This window comes from Nothoprocta perdicaria, unplaced genomic scaffold, assembly GCF_003342845.1.
Source record: "Nothoprocta perdicaria isolate Ctin4 unplaced genomic scaffold, notPer1 scaffold_2, whole genome shotgun sequence".
NCBI lineage: Eukaryota > Metazoa > Chordata > Aves > Tinamiformes > Tinamidae > Nothoprocta > Nothoprocta perdicaria.
The window spans coordinates 14,581,359-14,589,604 of record NW_020455204.1 but is presented as its reverse complement, the minus strand read 5'-3'; the positions used below and the strand labels follow the sequence as shown (position 1 = coordinate 14,589,604).

Below are 8,246 nucleotides of genomic sequence, written 5' to 3'. Positions count from 1 at the left end.
AGAGGTGACAAGTGCTGTCTGCAGAACGATGGATGCATAGAAATCAAAAGGAGGAGGCTGAAGCACTACATGTCCCATACTGAGAGCCCTTTAAGTGCTCAGGTGGAAGAGAAGCACAGCTGCTCACCTGCAGGTGCAACTGGTAGCTCTGCCTGCTGGGGAGGAGGCTGGCTCTGCTTGGCTGCTTTGCCTTTTTTCCTCTCTTGAAAGGGATTAAAAAAAAAGGCAGCAATTATATTTGTTTCAATAATGTGCTTCTAAAAAGTTTTGGTTTGGGGAAGACTGTCAAAGACGGTAAAAGGGGAACCAAGTTGTGAGATTTTTATTTTTTTAGTAATATGCTGCATGGTGAGAAGGGCAGAGGAAATGCAAGGGCTTTGGAGTGTGTGGGGAAGGTATTAAAGCTCACTTTTATGCTAAAGAAAAAGGAGAGATTAAAAATCTGTGTCTAAAAATATTGGCTTTTCAGAGCTGAATCTCTAGCAGAGCTTTCGCGGCAGTTGTCCAGCTGGACATTAAAGGAAAGGGCTGGCGTCCCAGCGAAGCGCGGAGGGTGACGGCTGGCAGGCGGGGAGCGGTGATTATCCTGAGTTCTGCTGGGTAAAGCAGGCAGCCGGGGAGGGAACCTCTGGAAATGAGCTGAAGTGACGCATTTTATCTGAATGTTTTCTCTCTCTCTCTCTCTTTTTTTTTTTTTTTTTTTTTTTCCCCTTTAATCCAGCTGTATGCCTTGCTTGTCTGGAAGCCCATCCCTTCCCTGCTACCCGCTGCAGATCTAGTATTTCACTGGCAGCACTGGACGCTCCCAGACTCACTAATGCTGTGAGTGAGCACGAAGCCAGCGTTGCAAACATAGTTATTTATTTTGACCCAATGACTCTGAGAAATGACATATGTGAGATCTGCATTCATTGTCTCTTATGAATTCCAGCCCACGTTTGGAGGTAAGCTGTTCTGTACCTGCCAATCTGCACATTCAATCTGCAATCATGCTGTGATTTTATTTTTATTTTTTTTTTCCTCTCTTCTTGCTTATCACCTGGTACAAAGAATCAGCAGCCAAACTCATGAATATCTGTGCTTGAGGAAAACTTGAAAGGTGCTTCTAAAACATGTTTCCTAACAAAATTGATCATTACAAGAGAACTCACCTCCAGCTTGCATTTTAACTATGTTGGCTGCAAAGAGAAAAATAGATGTTTTAAATGATGAAAGAAAAATTGACAGAGCATTGATGTTTTGGCTACAGAAGTACTGTTTTATAAAGTTCCCCACAAAATTATCCTAAGGAAGGCAAGGAAGATTGTACAGGAGGAAGGACTTGACACTTCAAAACACATACTTGCTGGAGGAATTTTAAGAAAAGCCACTTGACAGAGAATTTTTAACAAGATGAACTAATGCTTGCATATTAATGTGCAGTATGTTGGAATATTTTCTTTCTGCTATAAAACAAGTAGCTGTGCAATTGAGAGGGGTACCAGCTGGCATGGAAATAAAGCATTTTTATCTTAACTTGCACACACAGGAAGCAAACATATAACTGGACTTCAGCTGGCTAATGACTCCTTGTAAATATAAATATACCTCTAAATGTATGTGGAAAAATAGGAAATTCCTTCAATACTGAATAGTGAGAGGGAAGAACATGTGTGTTTTTTCAAAGAGATCTTTTTGTTGTTGTTCGGACTTAAGAATCCCTGCCCCCTAAATCCTTAACCACTGAACTTCCCAGCTGATCTAATAAAAAAGCAGTAAGATGATACTGATCTTCATAACAAGCTGTGATTACAAATTCACTATTTAGCCATCAACATACAAACAAGCATTGCTTATCACTTATTGTAGCTAATTTAAAATAACCATGTGGTGTTCGTAGATTATGAAATATGCCCGGATATGATCTTCATCACTTACCATAAAGGCAATTATTATTTTCATTAAGCGTTACTTCAGGCTCCTGACAGTTAAGCTGCTGATCAAAAGCTAACTGGGGTCTGTGGGAAGCGAGCAATAACTCTCAGAGGTTTTGAATCAGCCTTGAGGTTTTCTATTCCGTCCTTCTTATTGACACTAAAGCCCCTGGCTAACCAAGGTGTGTGACTACAGGTACCAAAGCTTTGTGAATGAACATATCCAAATTAATAGTCTCTGGAATTACACGAGTAAACAGTCAGCTTGATCATCATCTGCATTTCTTACCAATTCATTTACCTCTTATAGGTCTTTTGAGCATCAGAAAGACACACGCCTTTGCAGTTTGGTTATCCATAGGACACTCTCCTGGCATGCCTAGCAAGTGTCCAAGGCCTTTCTGGGCTTCATTCCATGCTGCTCATGAAGACCCTTTCCTTAGACTCCTTGCTCATCATGTATATTGAGTAGGAAATCTCAGTGTTAAACTTGACACAGATGCATGACCCTGTACACTGCGAAGTCTAATTACTTCTGAGAATTATCTCTAGTGTCTTGTTTCAGTGATCAAAGAGGAATTCTGTGTCAGTACTAATGGCCTCCTGAGCCTGAGTCTTAACCACGAGATTATTTCTGTTGATCCAGAGAACTTTCTGCCCTTGGTCATGTAATTGATGCCTTTATGAAGCTTTTCACTTTTTCTAAATTTGTCTGTCACTGGAGTTTTTAATCATGAAGGTCAAAACTTTTCATATCCCTTGCATCGCTATTGCAGACCCTAACAGTGAATGAATTATTGAATATGTGTAGCTTACAGAATGAAATGTGCACTGGAAATAATATTTGACTTAATTCTATGTGTAGTTATGAACTGAACAATGATTTTTTTTTTTTAAAAGCAGTTGTAGTGGTAGTAGTATGGAGGACCATAAGAACAAAAGCCCTAGTAGGAGACAAATTTGACAATTTTTTGAAAATTTGACTCTGATTTCCTTATTTAAATGTTTGCATCTAATTACATAAAAGCAAATGAGTGGCTGATTGTTGAATCATAGGCTCTATAATATATAATCAAGAATGATAGATGCCCACATTTTTCTCATGTACCTTCACCACAGAGTTGCAGTTTGGTTACTTTGATTCAATTCAAATTTACTATACCAGTAAAAATTCACCTCAAGCAACAAGGTGACTTGATGCATTACTTGGGGTCTCCAAAAAGCTTGGTTGGCTTTTGGGGGTGTTGAGGAAGGTCTCCTCATACCACTCTAATTTTGCTCACTGCTGCAGATGGGGAAGTGCACATTGGAAGAGACAGCAGGATGCCTTGAAAATCCCAAGTGCTACCTGCAGAGTCTATGAAAAGGTCTTTAAAGCAGAGGGAATACAGCCTCATTTCATGTGACAACCTAAGATGGCCACTCAAAGACCTGTGTGAAGGTGCAAATGGAGTTCTGGAGGGAAAGGGAAGTTTCCTGAGCACAAGATTGGACATGGACAGAGAGAAACCAGGCAAGCAGGCAGCTGCCCTTGTTCTTAGTGGTATCCATATTTGAAAATGAAGAATAGCCTATTTGGTACGAGCAACTGACTTCGTGTGCTGGGATATGTGGCTTTTTTGTAGGGCAGAGATGGGAAGCTGTTTTGGCAGATTGCGCTGCTACTGAGAACTGTCCAGTTCTTTGTGGAAACTGTGCAGTCTGAGTGCACTCCTCAACGCTAGGCTGTGATAGGTATCTCATGGTAGGGGAATATGCAAAAGTTTGCAGTGGTGTTCTGTGGTTTTGATCAAATAGAACTTAACTTGCTCCTTTGGCAGGTTGTTTTTCTGCAGAATTGCAGATAAATACCAGATGGGTACTTACATTTTTGGCTCACGTTTTTTATTTTGAAATGTGTTGAACCATTTTTCTAAGAAGGACGTGGTGCCATCCAGAATTTCTCAGCCTTGCCTCATTGATTTGGCTAGATATGTGCCTAATTCAAGGTTAATTATAGACTTGTCCAGCACAACTTGCGGATTTAACACCGATTTCTTTACTGTTTTTATTTTTTTTCCAATTATAAGAAAGTGGGTAAGGAGAAATACTCCTTTTATAATGACGCAAGAAAGGCAATGAGATTTAAGTAAAGTCTCTGTTACACAGACTGGAAGATTTTGCTCAACTTCATCAGTTCGCTGCAGAGTGTTAATTCTGCAGTCTGGAAGTCTGGTAAGTGATCTGAGACTGAAAAAAAAAAGCCCTTTAGAACTATGGGTTCCTAGGTCAATTTAGGGATTTCTGATCTTGCTGACCTTCATTATTACCAGAAGATTTCTTCACCATTCCTGGTGTGCCGAGTTCCAGAAAGTTTTAACAGGTATATAATATTCCTTATATTTAGGATTATGCCTATTCAACTGGTACCTCCCTCTGACTGCCCAAATCCTAGGTTAACACATAATGAAAACTACCTCAACATTGCCTCTCATATTCATGTTTTGGGTTGCACAGGAAAAAGGGCATCCAAATTAAGTAACTGTATTTCTGAGGTACAGTGTATTCCAGCCAAATTTAATAGTCCAAAAGGAATGACTTCTGAGATAATGAAACATGCAGAAGAATAGACTATTGCAAAGAAAAGTCCTTATAAATGAGTTATCTCAAAGTTATAAAAATTGGTTCTTATCTTGAGTATTGCTAGTGACCTACCAAAGAGTGGACACAATGAGTAAGGGGATTATGTGACTAGACTGGCATTTCCTTGAGAAGCAGTTAACTAAAATGCCATAAATAAAGGGATAAAAGCAAACTGCTTTTTTTCTTTCTTTCTTTCTTTTTTTTTTTCAAAAAAAAGTGAGATGACTAAGATAAATGCTCCCTCTTTTTGCAACCAGGAATACTTAGCTATTGTTTGGTGTTCATTTTACAATTCACCCTGATCTCTTATCATTAGATAACGCTTGCTTATGCATTATGGGATTGCAGTTTTACAGATCTATTAGTCTTCTTCACCTCTCTGTAAATCCCTTGCAGTTTTTCCTTTTGGATACAAAAGACAGGAAAGAGAAAAGGCTTTGAAAAGGAGGAGGCAGAACAGGTGCAAGGCTAAGAAATTTTAGGTATAGCTTTTCAATCCTTTTCAGGTCATTTGAGCTTCCTTGGTCTGTTTTTCTCTCTAGCACTGCTTTTGTTCACGCTCTAGGAGGTTTTTATTTGCTTATTTTTAAGGCTTTCCTTTAATGTAGTCTTTCTCTTCTCACTGTAGAAACTGGCCAAACAGCTCCTTTTGATGAGCAATTGCTCTTCTAAGAAAATCAGTATTAATTAAACTAGTATACAGTCACCGTGGCCATGTCTCTCTCAGGCTAATCTCAGCATCTCTTATCTCAGTATCTCTCTCAGGTCTTATGGTAATTAAGTGTATTGCAGCTGTAGCCAAGATCATTCCTTCAACTGGAGATCTCTCTTCCCAAAACCCTTGTCCCAGAAAGCTTACAATGAAAACAGAGCGCAACAAATAACTCATAGTTGTTAAAGATGGACAGAAAAGATATATAGCCATAAACATCAAGAAGCAAAGCTAAAATTTTGTGTTTGATGCTGGTATATGGAACCTGAAACCTACACCTTTCTGTTTCAGCTCACAGAACTGCATCAATACAAATCTGCCTCCGTGGCTTTAGGATGGATTTCCATGAACACTTTGGGATTGTGGTTTCCTTTGCCCCTTGGGACAGGCCTGGCATCTGGGCGCTCCAGCAAGAAACTGCTTTAGCCAGAATGTGTTTCTCTTTCCCCTTCGCTCCGTCTTCCCTCTTTCCACCTTTAACATTTTGGGCTTTCAAGCTCACTACAGGATACTAGATATAAACATCACTTAAACTTGATCCCATACTGGACTCCTGGGAGCACTAGTTTATCCAGTTTTGCTGACGGCTTCACCACAGGAAGCACTATCAGATGTTTCCCTTAACTTCCACAAACACAGAGGATGATGTTGCAGACTTCTTGATTTAACTCATGACTCCCATTATGCAGCAGTGCATAACCCCTGCTGCTTTTAATTTCAATTAATCAATTCCTCCTGTTTTACGCATCTTTCTCTTAGCAAGCCAAATCTCTAATCTTCATCTCACTGCACATGTGTATAAGACACACAGTATAAAACTGTTCTTGTCACACCATTGTTATTCATAATTAGGTATATCTCTAACATGGCAGTGCTGTAAGTCTTCTCTTAAACCCAGATTTTGGGAAAATAATAGTATTACCTCAATTTGTAATGATATATTCTTAACTGCTTAAGGGATTAGTATTAAATTGCTGATGTTAAAGGAAATGTAAGCATCATGCATGAAAATGAAATATTTTTCCTTTTATTTCTGCTATTTAAAGCAAGGGAAAATTGCTACTCAAAATAAGAATGACAAGTCCTGTTGCAGAATTTACTTAAATGTTTTTTAAGACCACATGCCAGGAAGTTACTAGGAAAAAGCTAATGTCAAAACCAGTTCAGCTTGTATCTCTACCTTCTGAATGGGCCTGTAGCAGCTCAAATCAATTATTTTTTTCCCGGCAATGATCTCTATTAATACATTCTTTCCTCGCGTCTATCATACGACGAGCATTCTTGGCATATAATGTAATATGTATACCTCTGACAGGGTAATTAGCTTTTCTCTAAGAGCAATCAGCAATTGTGATTGCAATCTGAGTCTGGTGAGAACTGAACTGAGGCAGGCAAAAGGGAAGCTCCTCGGGAGGACTCATCTTAGTGGAACTGTTTGATAGCAACAGGTATCTGAGTGAAGGAGGCAATAGAAGGAAGCCCATCATGAGCATAAAGCTCAAGATCTATCTCAATTTAAGCTAGATAAAGCTCAAGATTGGATATTTGAACAAACAAAGTATTTCTTCCTGGGTTTCACAGTCCAGAGGATGTCCAAGCTTTTTATCTGCTCTAAAAGCCTGGTGGAAGAAGCTGGCATCAGGGAATGAGGATACTATTTGTGTGCATTGTTTAGGAAATAGAATGCACCAAAGAAACAACAGATGCCCACTTTCAGAAGCTTATCTTTCATAAGCTTATGAAAATAATCTTGTAAACTCCTAAACATTTTTAGCACTTACAGACCAAAAGGAACAAGGTCCTTCTTCACGTAGATGGCAAAAGGCTCTAACTTAGAGCAAAACCATTTTATGAAACAAAAAGGGCTTTAAGTAGGTTTAATATATCTAGTCTGAATAATGCTTTTGATTTGGGCGTTAGGGTGCTGAAGATGGGGATATTCAAACACCAATTATAAAATGAACAAATAAAAAAATCAATTGCAACCAAGATTATGCCTTCAAAACCTATCTCTGTTTGCTCAGCTCTGAGCTGACTTCCAGCATTACACACAAACGGAGTGGTGTGATTTGGAGCAGACAACATGTATAGATATAACAAAACAACCCAGGAAATGGGTTGCCTTTCCCTGAGTGCTTGTGAATAAAAGGTCTCCTTCATGCCCTAACTTATCTATTGAAAGGAGGCAGCAGAGACTTCTGTTTTATATTCCAGAATGGTAGATTTGTATGTGTGTATGTGAGAGAACATGCAGCAACTTCTAATCTATCTGGATCTTTACAAGGTGCAGGTCTATCAATACCAAAGAAGGTTTAGTTGTTTGGGGTTTTGTGCTATGTGCAGTACTTGGGTGTCTGCAGAAAGTGAAGCTGTGCTGCCTACAGATTAATTGGTAGAAGTAGTAAAAGTTTCTTAACTAGGTTTGAGGAGCTACGTTCATTTTTGGAACCAGGTAATCAGAACCTACCTATAGACCCTACAGAAATGCCAAGACGGAACACCCGGCAGTCTTAGGACTCATTTCTGCATTACCTTCACCCATTTAGAGGTAGTTTGCTTTAAATAACATATATTCCTTTTCTAGTGTATTCTAGTGGCTCATGAACTATAAATTACAAATAAGGAAGGACTAATGTAGCTTATGGTACCTTTAATAAACTTTGATGGCTAACAAAAGATAATGTCATAAAACAATTCCATCCCCTTCCAACTGAAGCTGATTTTCCAGTCCATGATCTCTGAATAGTATTTGGAATCTGTGAAAATGCTAAAATATTTCATCAGGTTCCAGTGTAGAAATCTCCTGACTCTCCCCTGAGACTTGTTACAACTACAGCATGAGCTCTGTTAATCAAGCTCCTTGTTGGTAAGGGCAGAAATTGTTGCCCTCTTGGTAATGGAATTCCATACCCGTTTAGTGCAAAAAGTGACTATGTACACTAATCTTCCTATAGTGGTAGAGAGCCTGTGACCTGAAGTATGTTTACTCTTTGGAAGCT

At 39.1% G+C, this 8,246-nt stretch overlaps 1 long non-coding RNA gene across 1 annotated transcript; it reads left to right on the top strand.

Annotated features, from left to right (window-relative positions):
* The first annotated feature begins 328 nt into the window (after positions 1-328).
* Positions 329-2,262, top strand: LOC112946091. Its single transcript, XR_003249146.1, has 3 exons — positions 329-395; positions 722-944; positions 2,224-2,262. It is a non-coding gene; the product is annotated as an uncharacterized LOC112946091 (long non-coding RNA).
* Positions 2,263-8,246: the final 5,984 nt, after the last annotated feature.